The 17,062-nt window shown below is 42.3% G+C and overlaps 1 protein-coding gene across 7 annotated transcripts in view; it reads left to right on the forward strand.

The window, feature by feature from the left end:
• The window catches only part of LOC131576565 (cytochrome c oxidase assembly factor 1 homolog), a 51,789-nt gene that overhangs the window by 5,802 nt on the left and 28,925 nt on the right, over nt 1-17,062 (forward strand). Inside the window, exon 1 of one of the 7 annotated variants that reach the window (XM_058833409.1) lies at nt 15,072-15,212. The exons of 4 other annotated variants lie outside the window; for them this stretch is intronic. The gene's annotated coding sequence lies outside the window, so the exon portion shown is untranslated. Of the gene's footprint in view, nt 1-15,071; nt 15,213-17,062 lie in introns of those variants that run through there. 2 more of the 7 variants (XM_058833412.1, XM_058833410.1) reach the window with 2 other exon arrangements.

Below are 17,062 nucleotides of genomic sequence, written 5' to 3' on the forward strand. Positions count from 1 at the left end.
AATTAATAGCTTACCAAGACCCCCATATACACCACATAACAGTCATCAATCCTTGTCAAAAATAAAAATATATCAAAATTTGAAGCCTATGGCATTTTCACTTCGTTTCCTACCTAAAGTAGCTGTAGGATCCTGTGACTCTTCTTAATACTAGAAGCTCACAGGTACCTTCTCTCAAATTTTGGTACCTCTCCCTTGCTACTCTTTTTAACCTTTCTTCTTTGAGTCTCACAGGTGCAAAGTTTTCAGTTGAATTAACTCTGCCTTATCCAGAAGTGGTGAGAAAGGTGTTGCTCTGATTATTAGTCTTGCTAGATATAAAGGACTAATGCTTAAAAAAACAAGTTGCCTGAATTTCTGTTACTTCAGGAGTTTGGGGATTGATTTGTTTTGATTTGTTTTCCAGTCAGAATTCCACAGACTTCTGAGTAAATGAGTTAACTCCAGGGGTGTACACTGTTAAACACAGGATGTTTGCTTCCCATATTTATTACAAAATCTACAGTGATCTGCGCACAGCTTCCATTTGATTGGAGTTTTGCCACCAGCTTAAATAGGTAGCTCAGGTCCAAATTCATTAACAGAATGGAAAGGTTTACTCCAAGTGTGTGATGTAGTAGAAAGATTAGAAGCTGAGCAGTTGCCTTTACATGGTGAGCATGTCAGAGCTTGATGAGGTTATTTCCTGAACCTAAACTATAAACAAGGAACCGTGCAAAATTGCAAACCTGCATATGGGATGCATCTGCTGGAAATTATGACAAAAACTAACAATCTTTACCTCACTGAAGTCAGTGAAACATTTTCCATGTACTTGATTGGAGCCAGGATTTTGCTGTAGGCACTTACACTTTAATTTCGCAGGAATTAATGCACATCACACAGTAAATACCAATGAAAAATATTTTAGCTCCTCTCCTTTCCAGTTTTCCCTTTTTCTTTAGGCTGAGTTTTAAATTGCTTTCCAAAACCTTTTCCATCTCACTCCCCTTTTTAAATCAGAAACTGAATAGATATCCTTTCAGGATTCTGCTTGAGCAACACCAGTGGCATCACTTTTACACTGTATTAATCATGATGCACAGTATGTCTTCCATCAGAATTGCAAAGCACTTAACAAATATTAATTAAGTACTGCGTCTCTGTGAGGTGTGTAAGTAATTAATTTTATAAGCCAATGTCATTTAGAAGAGAGAGAAGGGTGGATTCTCATCTTAGTGCATAGCTTCTTACTTGTCTACAGATATTTTCTTCTGAGGTGTCTAGACCTGAAATAAGTTCCTTATGCAGCTTTTGTAATGGCATCAGTAACAGACACATTTGTGAAGCTGAAATGCAATCTCTCATATTTCCATTATGTGAAAGCATGGCCTCTCAAATTTATTGTCAAATGTAATTGTGGTAAATCAAGTCAGTAGAGAAGACTGGGGAAGAATTTGAGACTTAAGCTCTAGCCCTGCCTTCACCTCATTACAACAGGTGTTCTAAGCTTTTGATGTCCTGTTTGCTTTTGTGCAGGTAGGAAATGACTTCCTGGATGCTACAGGCTTCCTTTTCCCAGATGCATTTACTCTTTGCACCTGGAAATCACATTTAGGCAGATTTTGAGGGTTACATAAATTTGTCTGGGCTTTCTGGATGTGTGGCAGCTGTAGAGAGCAGACCCTTCTGAACTGGTTGCTGCATGCCTGGGAACTCTGGATGTCAGCACTGTGAGCACACGCAGCAGTTACAGGACATGAAGCTGCTCACAGGAGCAGCTCTGTGTGTGTTCTGTGCTGTCCAGCCATGCATATGAAGTGCAACATACCAGAAGCAACAGACTTGATGTAGACATTGCTGTGCAGTCAGGCCCACACTTTCAGGGCAGAACTGCATAGTTATTTGCATATAGATTATGCATCTCCTGTTCCTGTGTGTTGCAGCTGCTGCATATGTACACAGTTTTTTCTACCCATTAAATCCTCTGCAGACCTATGGGATTTCTACCGCTCTAGTTTGCACACTGATATAGACACACTCCTCCAAAGAACAGAGCCCTTACTTGTTCTACTTCTGTCAATTCCCTCTTCCCTTCTAATTACAAGGCCTTGCAGTAAGACAGTTCTTCCATGAGACACATTCAGACAATTTCAGTTTGCACAGAAGAGAGATGTGGCAGTCCCCAGTCCTTTTTCCCTCCCCAGGAGTCCTTGGTTCTGGTAATTTTGCTGCTTACCATGCCCTGGTTCTGATGTGTTGGATCTCTCTGTTAGCCACTTTGACCTGGAAGAAAAACAGCAGAAGGGTGGGTGGCTTTCTCTGGCGTAGTGAGGTAAATAGCTGACTAAATGACAGGTATGAGGTAGAGGATCTGCAAATCTGCAGATGATACCAAGCTGTGAGGTGTGGAGGGAAGCGAAGACAGTTACGACACTTGGCAGGTTTGAGAGGTAAGCCTGTGTGAACCTCACGAAGTCCAACAAGGCCAAATGCAAGGTGCTGCAGATGGACTGGGGCAATCCCAAGCACAAATAGGCTGGGCAGAAAATGGATTGAGAGCAGCTCTGGGGAGAAGGAGTTGGGGGTGGTGGTTGACGAGAAGCTTGACATGACCCAGTAATGTGCACTTGCAGCCCAAAAATGCAGCTGTGTCCTGGGCTGCATCCAAAGCAGTGTGGCCAGCAGGGCCAGGGAGGGGATTCTGCCCCTCTGCTCTGTTCTTGTGAGACCCTATGTAAAATGCTTTGTCCAACATAAGAAGGACATGGACCTGTTAGAACAAATCCAGAAGAGGGCTATAAAGAAGTTCAAAGGTCTGGAGTACCTTTTCCTGTGACAGCAGGCTGAGAGAGTTGGGGATGTTCTGCCTAGAGAAGAGAAGACTCCAGGGAGACCTTGAAGCAGCTTTCCTGTACCTAAGGGGGACCTTTAAAAAGCTGCAGAGAGACTTTTTACAAGGGCCTGTAATGATAGCACAAGGGGGGATAGTTTTAAACTCAGAGTAGGTTTACATTAGATATTAGGGAGAAATTCTTCACTGTGAGAATGTTAAAACATGGGAACAGGTTGTCGAGAGGAATGCCCCATCCTTGAAAGTATCCATGCCCAGGTTGGGTGGGGCTTGAGCATCCTGATGTAGTGGGTAGCATCGCTGGCCATGGCAGGGGCTTTGGAACTAGGTGATCTTTGAAGTTCCTTCCAACCCAAATGATTTATGTGATTCTATGATCAGGGGAGTACTGAGATGTTGCAAATGAAGTTGGGAGGATGGCAAAGAGATTGAGAGACCTGACCTCTCACTTTTGCAAGTAACTTGTTAGATCAGCTTAGCTGCCTGTGAAGTGGTAATTTGATTTGGTTTTTTTTACAGAACAGAGGTCCTGCATTGCCTCTTTTTCTCTTCTCCTTGAAAATGTCATTCAGTCTGGGAAAATTTGGCTGGATTCGGTTTTTCATCACAACACTACATTAGAATAATATATTTGGAAGGGTTATCAAGGATTTTCTACATTGCTTTCCTACAGGCATTTGCATATAAACTTTATTCCCGTGACCTCACACCAGTTGGGTTGTTTTTTACTTCTGTTCATATGTTGGAGGCTAAAACCATTGCTATAATCATGTTCATAAACCTCTATGATTTTTAAACATGCTTATTCTGATTCTTTGTTATCCTCAAAAACACTTTGAATCCATTATCTTGCTTTGTTGGATTAGTTTCAAAATTGTACCTAAAGCTAAATACACCTCCCATGTTCTGTGGAAACTGCTTTGAAATTAAACAGAAATTTGAAAAGCTTCTGTTGAATGCCTCTGAGAGTGTCAGGCACATGAAATATTCCTCCCGACCCCTTGAAAATTAAGAAATAAATAAATAATTTTTCCCCCTTCTTCCAGCTACATTTGAACTGGAAGAACATAAAATCACATCATGATGAAATTCTGATTTTTCCTTCAGTATTGTTTGAAAAATGATGGAAGACTTCAGTGCATTAATAAAGCAGTTTAGACACCCGTCTGCCACAGTGGTGGAGCTCAGAAGATCAAAAGAATATTCTCATCTGCTTGACACACACACACCCAGTGTTCATTCATTAATGGCATACTTTAGGCGTAGGTTATAACTGTACACATTGTACAACAAAGCAGTGCCATGAAGTCCCCTGTCCCTAGGGAGCAGAAGGAGCAGAAAAAAAAAGTGGTTGATTAAAGCATTCTCAGCAGCTGAGACCGTCCCTAACACTGACATGTTCTACTGTGAACTTTGAAAGGGTGGGAAGAATAACTGCTCACCACCATCTTCATTTGATGGTATTGTTCAGAATAAATCCCCCACTGGTAGAATAATCCTTGATAAGAGGTGTTTTAGCTTTCAGAAGTCATTCTCTCAAAGCATACACAGTGGGGGGATGTTGTAGTATCAGTGCTCCATGAAGTATGCACAAATTGGTTTGGGGTTGCCCATCTGTTTTGTTGACAGGAAGTGGAGGTCTAGATGTGTGTGTCTTAAACCAAATATGACCCATTTTAGGTTCTGAAGTAAAAGAGAGTTCATCCTTCCCTGACAGAGACAAGATCCATTGTGCTTTTCCTGATACTCATCCCATAGGGTCTCTAAAGATCCAAGCTTAACTGAAAAGCAAAAAGCCCATGGCGGGGGGTGTGGAACTAGACAATGTTTAAGATCCCTTCCAACGCAAACCATTATATTATTCTATTATTTGCTTACTGGTTTTGCAATTTTAGAAAATAAATTTTCTCATCTCTACTTTAGGAAAATCCCAGTTGTAATGAGGTTAACTGGGTAGATTCCAGGTCATTCATTCCTTGCATAGTAGCATTGACTTAGTGACAGAGCACCAGAAACGAATCTGGCCATTTCTCTCCATGAAAGTGAAAGTGTGTTAGGCAGGCGTTTCAGCATGCAGGGTAACGTGCCTTTGGATTGTACACAGCTAATCCTCTTTATACTTTGCTGACTGTAACCTGCTTAGTCTTACATGAAATGTATTCGTCGTCTTTTCCTGAGCCTGATCCAAAGCCTGTTGAAGTCAGTGGAAAGAGTCCAGATATTTTCAGTAGTTTTGGAGCTGACTCTATATGAACAGCTGGTCTAGCACTGAGTCTTTTAGTTGAAAGACAAGGAAAATAAGCAGCACCAAACCACATTGGACTTGGTGCTGTATTAAATATATAAATGAAAGTAATGTGAAACTTGTAAAACCAGACTGGACAAAACACTGTGAAACATGCTGCAGGGAACAGTCTAGTGCTAGCAGGGGGAATAAGTTAGCTATTTAATGATTTCTTTTCCATAGCTTTTACTTTTCCACATATTCTGTAATGTAACAGTACTTTTTTTTCCTTGGGCAAATAGCTGTCAGACAGCAGCACTGGAATGAGAACATATGTAGTGTTTGCTTTTATCTTACATTACAAAAGAAGTATGAATACCTTGTGTTATTCCAAGTATAAAATTACAGGTGTCAAATAATTTGGTGCTTTAAATGCTGTGCCAGAAAAGTAATCCAGTAAAAATAACTATGTCCTGTCAAAGCTGAGCAGTTAATATTGTTATTACAGTTTCTTGCATGGCTCCAACAGTGTAAGATGGCAAAAACAAGTGTAAGAGACCAGCAACAAACTTGTCTGGAATCACCAAGAGCATTGAAAGACAAGGGGATGGAAACAAGGTAAAGCTAATGACCCAAAGTGAGAATCTGGCTGGTCTGATTTGTAGTTGGTTCAAACTTTAAAAATGCTGTTAAACAAAAGCTGGTTAACATCTTAGGGGCTGATTCTTACCCAGAGACCCCAAAGAGTGATTTGTGCTTGGTTCTGGGTGAGTATTTGGTTGATCATCTGTCCTAAGACGAGTGTACCATTTAAAAAGTAGAAGAATATTTAGTTGGAAAGGTTGAAGAATTTTGTCATCTCCGTATTACAGGTGGGAGTGCAAAACAGGGGTGAAGAAGTTTTGGCTGAGTTAAACAGTAGGAGTCTGAGTTGTCTGTGGTAGAGAACCCCTAAGTCCTGTTAAGTGCTTTGCAAACAAGACCATCCATACCTAACTGTGGTATGGATGTGAAGTTGTGAATGTATGTTTATGGTGAAGTTTCCTGTGGACCTGAAGTAAGATAGGAGATACAAGAACAGGTCATAGCAGAGCTATGGGTTTTGGTATGTGAATTTCTCCTCAAAAGATCATGAAGAGCCATACACACTTTATGCAGCCTCTGGAATTTAGGTGAATACTTTTGTTGTCCATTCTACAAAAGCCAGAACAGAAGAAAATTTATATGGTAGATTATGTCTACTAGGGGGCAGAAGAATCACTGCATTTAATACTCTTTTTACAGTGAAACCTGGATAGAGACAGCCTGATTTGCTAAATTGGGAACATCCTGCTTCAGTCAGTATGGATGTTAGGAAGCTAATTAAAGGACATAGCAGCTGACAAGTGAATCTTTAATCCCTGTCAAATCCCTTAAGTTTATGACCAGTGTGAAGTAGTAAGTAGTTCGTATAGAAAAGAAATTTTTACTACTGAATTCATGTGTTTCCAGATGAGATGTGTTTATTTTCATGATAATAATCAGAACACATTTTACTTTATATTTTCAGAATTAATTTTGTCTGCCTTGTAAGTCACTCCCCAAATCCCAGCTCTCTTCCCCTACTTCTTGAAAACCGTGGGAGTCATATTCCTTGTCCCCATTGGTATTTTAAGTAAGTGGCATGAAGGGTGTGTCAGGCTGCATAGTATGCTGCTGAACAGCAGACCAGATCCTGGTGCTTAGAGGCTGCAGTTGTGCTGAGAGGTCAGAAACACCAAGGACATGTAGTCCACTAAAACTTGCCTGTCCTGAGATAGTGAGGAACAGTCACACATGTTGATTTACAGAAAAACTTTGTTTGGTTCCTTTTTTTCTCTTTGCAAACCACATGCTCTTGCTAAATGTAGATATCTTATGCTGCAATGATTAAGTCCATTTTAGGTTTGTTTCCATTAACCTGAGAAAAGACTGTGCCAAAACCCAGAATCAGCTATGAAGGATAAATTTTAGTTTGTTTTTTTTTTTAATTCCTGAAAAAAAGAACTCAGCAGTAGGTTGTCAGTACATCAAAGGATGCATCTGGTGTACCTCAGTATGCTGTAACGTGAGCTATTTGTTCAAAAGTTAGCTCTAGTTAACTAACATGACTATTCATTCTAAAATAAGCACTCAGGCGGTGTTTGCTCCCAGGCAAATACTTGTTCTGCTACAGTTCTTTCTCAGCTCAGCTGCCTCTGATCCCCTTTGCAAGTGCTGAAGTTGTTAGCCTTTGTAGTCATGAGAGTTAATTACCACTCATTTTGTTCACTTTTCTGCCATGGCCAAAAGCTTTTATGTCTTTTACATGATTTGGGAGTGGAAAGACTTGCCTGCATTAAGGGACTGTTTCTTATGCAATATGTGATTAATAGTTGCCAAGAAGTGGGTCTGCCACATGTGTGCTGGCAGGTTGGTGGCTGTGCAGCTGCACTAATTACGTGGCTGGGCTGGGTAAGCACAGTGCATCTGATGGTGAAGATAGGTTCCAGGGCCCCGCAGGAGGTTGAGGTTAGGTAAACTGGGCCACCTGGGCTGTGGTGGCTAGATGTGGCAGCTGGGGACAAATGGGATGGATCTGCTTAGTTTGAAGCCTGGACATGTGGAGAGAACACACAGGAGTTACATGAGGCAGTGAGTAAGGAGCAGAGGAAGAAGTTAAGAGCAGGCTAAAGCAATTCATGTAGCAATCAGCTGTGTACAGTGTGGCCCTTTGGTATTGGGCTGTACTCCCTTAATTTTGGGAGTGTTTGTGTAGTAGGAGAGGAGCATCTGTTATTGTTTAGCTTTCATATCAAGTCCAAGAAAACTAGTTTATCTCCCAGCTCAAAAACATTGTCCCCACAGAAATGGATATTCAAACAGTGCTGTTTGAATGTTTGAATACTTGAACAGTGCTGCTGTAGCCTGCAGTAGCAGGAGGCTCAGGAGAGACTGCATACTTTTAGTATCTCTAAGCTCTGGAGCTTTTTCCTTGAATTATGTTTTTCCTTTTCAGCTAAATAAACCGTAGCAAAAAGCCTTTCACTGTGTGCTAAGATATTCTCAAGTGCTCTTGTTTCCAAGGGTGACTTTACTGGGGGCAGCGATGCAGTCTTAGAACAGAGCTCTTACGTGTCCCAGTTACAGAATTACTTCCCGTGCTGCTGACAGCTTGATTTGTGAAAGAGAAAAGAATAGCAAAACAAAACTCAACCCACAGCCTATGCAAGAGAGAAAAACACAGACTTGCTGTGCTTCAGAGAGTGTCAAACACAAGCATTTCAAAGGAGGAAAGCTTCTAGTCTTCATGTTCATGATAAAAATCCTTTTACAAGGATAAGTCACATAGCTAACTATTTTTAAGCTTTAAAAGTTTCCTGTTTAATACCTATGGGATAAGTCTGTGCAGCTAGCTGGAGGCCAGTTTTAACCTTGGACCATTGAAATCTGTTGACCTGTGGTTTGGTACAGAGCTGGCCATTGTTGTTTTTTTCCTGCTTTGAAATAAGGGATATCTGGGAAACCTCTAGCGCTGCCACCCCCCCCAAAACAAAAAAATGCACGTCTGACTGTGTGCTTTACTTAGCTGCCAAATGTTGCAAAGTAGCCAGATATTGAAAATGCTGCTAATTGAGCAGATGTCAGACTTAGAAGCTCATCATTATGCGTTTATACTGAATCTGGTAGATACTAAGAGGACTTTAGGTGCATGTATTATTCCAGAGCTGTTTTGTTCTGGTTTGAGACTAAGCAGTAGTTGTAGAAAAACAAGACTGAAATGTTCTGCAGTTGAGCAGTCAATTTTATTTCTAAAGCAAAATCGCATGCACTACAGGACTCATGATTCATAAATATGGTACAGTGCTGAAGGAAGCTGTGTCTTAATTTGCAACTTATAAAACCAGGATTTTGCTAATAAATGTGTTCTTCAGAATTACAGACCAGCAGATTCTTAAATATGGAGGTCATGGCTTTGTCTTGAGCAGTAGCCTCCTATGATTGTTGTGTACTGTGTTTTTATGATAGGTGAGACAGCTTCTTCCTGGCCACTTAGTTATGTCACCATTAAATGGAGAAAAGGAATTAGGATGACCTAGTCTGGAGGGGGTAAAGCAAACAGCAAAGCACTGCAATTGGTGAAACAAGCTTGCTTTTAGCACATTCTCTAGTTAGTTTGAGTCATTAACTATCATTTAAGTTTGTTCTCTTCTTCCTCCTCTGTCTTTCCCTGAGGTGTATTATAAAGCAGTGCTGTGACTGGAATCCAGGGTGCACTATCTGGGAGTGGTCCTGAGAGCAAGCAGGGATGGGGACTGTGGGTAGGGACTGAGCCAAGGCACAGAGAGACAAGCAGAGCCCAGTTTGCAAGAGCTGCTTGAGTCAAGTGCTGCCTCTTAAAGATAGCTCTGTAAGGACGTATCCAGCCATGGATACCATGCAAGCCATGCATTAGTCCAGTAACTTCCTTGGTGCCTGTTCCCTGCACTGCCTGTTCTACCTCTCAAGCCTGGAGTTGCCCCTGTTGCTTCCTCCTCATGCAGGCTTTGGTCCCAGACTGGGTATTCCTCTCCCTGTCATTGCCCCGTCCTCAGATGTTTCACAGCTGCTCACAATGCACAATTCCTAAAGTCAGCCAAATACACAGTTTTGAGGATGCACTTTAGCATGTGCTGAGCTCAGAATCTGCCTTCACCCATTTAATACCTTTATAAGAATATGTCAGAAATGTTTTCTTCTCTTAGCATATCTGTATACACATGTATGTTCATCTGTGTATCTCTGTGTATGTCCCGTTATTAACAGTGAGCATTAAGTGTAGGCATCAGGGATGAAATGGACTGTAAAATTTCCATGCCATCTGCCCAAACAGCACACTGGCTTCGAAAGAAGGCTCAGATGTTTATAAAAGCTAGACTGGAAGATGATGATGATGATGATGATGATGATGATGATGATGATGATGATGATGATGATGATGATGATGATGATGTCGATGTCTCTATGTGGAGGAAAACACTCATTTCTCAACTGGCAAACTTTTTTGAAACTCAGAAATGTTTGCTATATAATATGTCATCTTTCAGATTTGTGATTCCAGTTTTCTGCTCTGTTAGAACCACGTGTAGATTGAGCAAAACAAAGTTAGTGATATGACAAAATGTTTTGATATCTTGTCCTAGTTCAAGAGAGGGTTTCTCTTCTCTCCATGGGAGAGAGCTGGATGGCAGTCTGGGCTGAGGCTGCAGCAACCTCAGTTTTGGTGACAGTAGTTGTGTCATTGGTTTAGTTCTTCCACAGAACCATGGGATGAAAGCAGAACCAGGGGCGGCGTTAAGGTGGCCAATCGGTAGATCAAAGAATACAAATTCAATTATAGTATTGGTTATGCTATTAGCCAAGTTCAGCTGATTGTATTTATGTTGAGCAACACCCAGAACCTGCTGGAACCAGTGGAAGTTTTGCCATCAGCTTTCCCAAGGAATAGGATTTTGCTTATAGTTTAAATTAGCTGTATCTTCATGGGAGCATATGGGAGCAAATGCATAGGTCTTGAATTGAAGAAGCCAATAAGCAGCTTTATGCATTCACTTTGTTATACAGGTAAAAGCTGAGACAGCAGAACCCATCTGCTAAGCCTTCAACACATGTCTATAAAATCTGTGTTAGGGTAAGAGTATTCTTTTCTATTTTATTTATGGCCTTGGCTGCCTGAATGAGTGCATCTGGAGCTCAGATGTCTGATGCCCTTATTGTAAATTAGTTAACTCAAAAAACTGCACGCACTGTCAGATCCTTGCTGTGGAAATGCCAGGCTCTGTAGTTGAGGTGCTTTTGTGTGTGCATATGGTTTTTTTTGTGAAAAGGCTCTTGAACTTTATGCATAAACACTGTTCTCTGTCTCTCTTTTTTTTTTTCCCCTCCCTCTTTTGTTACAGACTGTGGACTAGCACTGAATATTCAGGAAAAGCTCCCCAGGGAGATTAGGGACATGGACAGATTTTAAACAGAGCCTTAATGCATGGACACGAAAGGACAAACATTCTAGTGGGAATACTTGTGCAAATTCCCTCCTTTGGGGTCAAAATGCATTAAACAGCGCTTTGCATGCTAAAGATGCTTTTAAAATCAATACAGACCAGAAATTACAAAATTTGTAAATAGAGATGGTGCTCAGTGAGAGTAGAAGTACTTCGGTTACTTTTTGTTATAAATCATTCAACGGTATATAGCAGTTCTAGAGAGAAGTGCATCTATAAATCCTTTTCTGCAGGGCTCAGAATCCGAGATCACACTGAAATTTAGGCAGGATTTGTCCATATCATTCCATGTTCTGTAGGGCTATGGGAACTGAAACTTAAGAGCAGTAGGAGTTAGATGCCTTGACATGAATAAACCACTGTTATCATCAGTTACTCTGATTACACTGTTGTGGAAGATAGCTTATTGCTATTTTTAATAAATCTACATTGAAAGAAAATGAACGAAGCCATTGCACAAGCAAGCAGTAACAGTACGTATATTTGGGGCTGCTGTTCAGTAGCTAAACTCAAGTGGAGTGCAACTCTAAAAACTGGGAACCCGGATGGGTCAGCATCTGAAACTGGGTTGCGTAACAGCAACATGGTAATATCAAAGCTGCAGTGTGGCTTTCATTACCACCCAGCTGGTATTTATCATATTGCTATGTGCATATTTAAGAATAAATGCAATTAAAAATACTTCATTCTGAAACAAATATATTGCCTTACCACTGCTGCACATTTGCACAGGGTCCTTCAGCCTGACTCCACATTACTGCTGAGCCCTGTCCTCTGAAATGGAAACAAGTGTCATTTGCAGTGTAAAAGTGCAGCAGCATTTTTATAATATTTAGATCATTCAAGTTCCCATTACAGACCACATTTTATTATGTGTACATTTCATAAGGCCCATTGCCACTATTGCCACTGTCTCATGTTATGGTAATCCATAAAAAAGCTGCTACTAAATTGAGGCCCTTTGTTTTACATGCTGCATGCTTGCAGCTGCTGCAAGCATTTGACAGCTTCAAAGGCCATATTTTTTAAGTTCCATCTTAGTTTGGGGCAAAAGAACAGGTTTCCAGTGTGGAGCCCTGCAGCACTGCACTCTGCAGCCTGCAGCTTTTTATTGATGCCTGCTTCCTGACTGTCCCCATAGCTCTTCCTTTTTGCTTTTCCTCTTCGGTTTCTACTGGTTCAGACATTTTTTTCCAACCTCACAGCTTTTTTCTTACCACTTACCACTTCTAACTGCAGTTTTTAAACCATTCCTTGGAGACATCTCTGCACTAAAAGTTGTTCCCAAGCTTATTCTGCAAGCTGGTTTTGAGTACTGTGTTGGGTGAATGTATCCCATTTGCCACTTGGAACGCAGCGGTCCCACTCTGCAGCTATAAGAAAGAACTTCAGCTGCTGTACATGGGAGATACAATTTTGGATTGTTTCAGAATGAGATGGCCTCTCTATCTAACCTTAGCATTGCTCTCAGAAATGCCTGTGGTATAACCACATGCAATAGTTTGTGGTTTAGATCTTAAAGGGCATAATTCTCTGTGACAACACAACTGCTGTTGGCAAAAATGGCAGGATTTCATATCTAAGCTAGTACATGGCCACTAAAGCTCATCAGCCACCAAGGCAAGTGACGCCTCTCCATAGGCTGGTCCTAATGCTGCTCAAATAAATACTCTGTGAGCCCCTGAGACGGCACTTCTGGCATTAGCCAGGGTGCCCTTAAGTACCCCTGCTTTTCATCCCTGAAATGCACAGGTGTTTCTTAAATGAGGCTTGTGTCTGCTTCTGCCAGGCTTGGCTGTTTTACGGAAATGCTTGAAGAAAATGAAATGCTAAAGGCTGGGAACGTTTTTGTGAGCTTGTGGTACGTTCTTTCCCACAGGTGGCAGGATGCACTGTGCAGCCGGGTTGGATTCTGCTGCTGCTACCCTGTTGGGGCTGCTCCCCCTGTTACGTGCTACGTGACGATGGATTCAAAGGGAGGCGGGGAGGAACCCAAAAAAGCAGGAGTAGGGAGTGAAATGAAGCCGCTTTCCATAGTGTTCTTCCATCCGAAGGGGAAGGTGAATAACGCTTGCGCTTGTGTCCAGAAGGTGGCACCGGCAGCCCGAGCCTGCCGGCAGCTCTTGCTTGTCCGGCCCAGCCGGGCGGGTACCGCCGCCCCGCTTGGAAACACCCTCGCTAATCCGGGGTCTCAGCCTCCTTAAAGGCTCTCAGCCCTTTAAGCTTGTAACTAAGCCGGTGCTCTCATTGCCTGGCTCCAGGCCTCTGAGCCCACGGGTGACAGGTCTGGGGGGTGACCAGTCGTCAGTGTGACTGGGATCTTGGGACTTTGAATAAGCAGCTAAGTCCTGGCAGGAGCAGAAGCTCTAAGCTGCTGGATCTTTACCTCCTCATTACAAAATTAGTTTTGCTGTTGAACTGGAGAAAAGCCTGTCTGGAGACACCATGCGGGGTTGTTTTTGGTTTTTTTTGAATAATGTTTTGCAACAGATGTGTTATTACACATGCTGGCAAGCATTTCTCAGGTGTCACAGCTCTAGATACTAAAAGAGGAGATGGTACTTTGTTTTCTCTGTTTTGGGGAAATCTCTGTGAATGTGAAAGGTAGACCTGGAAAAGTCTTTGCCATGTGATCTGACACTTTTAGCCAAAGCATGAGGTGAGGAGACACCTTGGTGCTGGAGGGCTCTCAGCTCAGCATCTCTGGGCAGTAAAACTGTTCTGCTGCAAGGGAGAACAGATAAAATTTTAGAGCATGCTTGAGGAGTCAGATGAGTTAGGCTTTTCTGCAGGAGTGATTCTGGCTATTATGTTTCCTTTCTTGAGATGGAAGACAGCTTTCTTAATTTAGGCAGTGGTTTTCTAACCTCAGAGACCACAGGATTCCATGTGAAATTTTGGAGATACCCTGCTCTCCATGTTGGCCAGTCTATTCCCACTTTCCCTCACTAGCATTATTGCTCTTGGTTATAAAAGAAAAAAACCCCAACATATTTTGTTCCCTCTTTCCCTATTTTCTTCACCCTGTCTCACCTCAACAGGAGCCCAAACCAGTCTCCTGTGCCTACCGCTTGGAGCCAACTGGTGTGGTAGGATGGAGAAGGCATGCACTAGGCCAGCTACTGGTTGTGGTGCCTGTGACAGCCTTCCTCCTCCAGCCACTGTCCTCTGCTCCCTGGCAGCCGTTCAGTTGTGAACACTTAGCAGGCAGGAGCAGATACTTGACGGAAAGCAGTGGTCTGCCTACTGAACATGTTGGTCACTTCTGCAAAAAAACCCAACAAAACAACTCCCAAAATATCCCCAAACTTCCAAAGCTCTCTTCTGTGCTGGTTCTTAGGCACTATTAGTTTTCATCTAGTGGCATGAGATTGAAAAACTGTCTGGAATAAACTCCTCATCTCTGGGCACAGTGTGTTACTGTGTGCCTTCACTTTAACAGTGTCCTGAAAGGACCCTTTTTCTTTATAGGTACAAACTGAGTAGCTAGAAGTACAGGTAATCGGGTCCATTTCAATTTTAGAAAGGTTTTACCACTAGGGAAGAAATGTGTAGGTTGAAAATAAGGAGCAGAGGAGAAATTATTTCAAGTTTCACAGCTGACTTTGTGCTGGAGCAGCTTGCTTTTTTCCAGGTGCTTATCTGCTGTTGATGGCTTTTGGCATTGTGCATATGCAGGAAGGCAGAATATGCAGCTGGACAAGAGGGCTGCATACAGAGACAACATTTTTGACCTTCAACAGCTTCAGATACTGCAGTTCCTTCTTATTTCTTCCCATGTTCTTTGTTTCTTATAGTTTCCTTGGTTAACATAGTTTAGGGGTTGGGACTCTTGGTTTTTGGTGTGGTTTTTCATTGTTTTTTTCATTTTCTTTACTTTTTTTTTTTAAATTTTTGTTGGTTTACAGCATTTCTGATAGATTCTTTATCTTGCCTTGTCCTTCAAGGCAGACTGCAGGGCTGCTTCCCTTCTGTAGCAGCTGTGCTGGAGTACTGCTGATGAGGAACAAAATGGGAGCTACTGAGCAGTCATTTGAAGGCTGGCTATTAAAAAGAAAAAAGCTAGCTAATTAGAGCTTAAAGGAAGAGGCAACACTTTGTGCAAAAACACCAGAAGGTAGGCCCTCCAAATCCCATACACTCCCTGTAAATACCTATAATTAACCCTACAGTATTCAATTTATTAATTAAAATTTAATTAATATTTTCTGTCCTTGACAATCATTTTAGAGGCGGTCAGGAAAACATAGTGGCAGCTGGGTTTCCATAGAGCATCAGTGACATTCAAAAGGGCAGAGCCACAGGAGACTCATTTCAGTCTCCCGGTCATACCTACAATAAAATAGAACTGAAACTGGCCACTGGATTTCTGGGAAAGGAGGGGAGGATGGGAGATGGTACAAGCCCTGGTTCTCTTGCATTCTTCCAGACATCACCTTACAAATTCAGTACTTGTCTTGATTATGTTAAAGTGTGATAGAGCAGTGGAAAATGTGGGTCATCTTTACTTGCTCACTAATTTACACACCAACTGAGGGGTGCTGTACATCACTGTGTTTCACTTGGGTTTGATGTTCTGGTTGGCGCTCTGTCTGGGAGAGTGAGAGACCTCTCCTGAACTTCATGGACCCTGTCAAAGTAGAACACTATTACTTAAAAATGCTGTGGCTGAACTTGGTGCACTGCTGTTCTCCAGCAATGGGTTTCCTGGTCAGTCCTACTACCCATGGTCAGTATACCCGACACCCATGGGTGTCAGAGCACTCTTCTGGAACAAATCCATTGGGATCCCCAATGGGGAGTGTGAGTATTGTCATCTGCGTAGAGCACTCCAAGGTTTGCTTCAAAAAGATAGGATAGATGTGGAAGACACCAAAAGTGTTTCCTTCCGCAAGGACAGTGCTTTATCATTATGCAAGGTTAGCCAGTAGCATAATTTATGCTCTCACCCATCCTTTATCTAGAGCACACAGCAATTTTTTTCTGGCATTATAATTTTTTGACACGGCACTGCTCTGATTGCCTGCAACATACACCTGCTAGTACTCTTCATACTTTGAATTGAGAAAACCCACCAAGCCCATGAAGTTGAAAATACTGTTAACTACAGGGTCATGAGAAGAGATGTGAGCTGAGCACTGCAGCGTGGCTGCAGACAGTTCACTCAGTAGGGATCAAACTCTTAAGAGTGTAACTCTTGAGCCATCCTGTAAAAAACTGGCCTGTGAATAAGGGTCTGCAGTCAGGCCTGGTGAGAATAGCTATGAGGTAAAGGAAGTCTTTTATTCTCCATTTGACAGAAGGGTTCATACTGAACTGGCTAGAGAATGTACTCAGAATGTGTTGAAAGCAGATCTCCCAGTTCACAGGGGAAAATCTTCCAGTACAGAACTGTTAGGAGCAACTGGGAGAGGAGGTGGGCTGCACTGACCATCATCATGAACACCTTCTCTCTGCTTCTCTGGATGAAACATGAGGGGTTAGGCAGATTTTTGGTCTACCTAGTGATTTAGGTCCTTGTGGTAGTGAAGTGACATGACATCTCTCAATCCCAGGGAGGCAGGCACAAGCTGTGCAGTGCTGTGAGGCTGGAAGTGCTTCTGAGAACATCCAGAAGCAGAACTGGAGTTTTCCAGTGAAGAGGAGCATTAGAAAAGATGATTATCACAATTTGTATTCTCTTCAGCCTCCAGACATTGGTGCATAAATGCAACTTTAGGACCATCAGAGGGCCTGCTTGTATGGTCTGTCCTATGGTCATGCAGGAAACCAGCCTCAGACCAATCAGGCCGTGAGTCACATCTCCCATTAGATGTATTTTCCCAGGTGTGGCAGCATGGGGCTAGAACGAACAAGTTCTGTACCTTTGTGTGAAAAGAAGTGCCTCTGATGCCCTGCAAAGGTGCTCACACAGGGCTGTCCCCATTCTGCCAGCAGCAAGGCCAGAAGGGTGGAGATGAAGATGCC

This window comes from Poecile atricapillus, chromosome 2, assembly GCF_030490865.1.
Source record: "Poecile atricapillus isolate bPoeAtr1 chromosome 2, bPoeAtr1.hap1, whole genome shotgun sequence".
Taxonomy (NCBI): Eukaryota; Metazoa; Chordata; class Aves; order Passeriformes; family Paridae; genus Poecile; species Poecile atricapillus.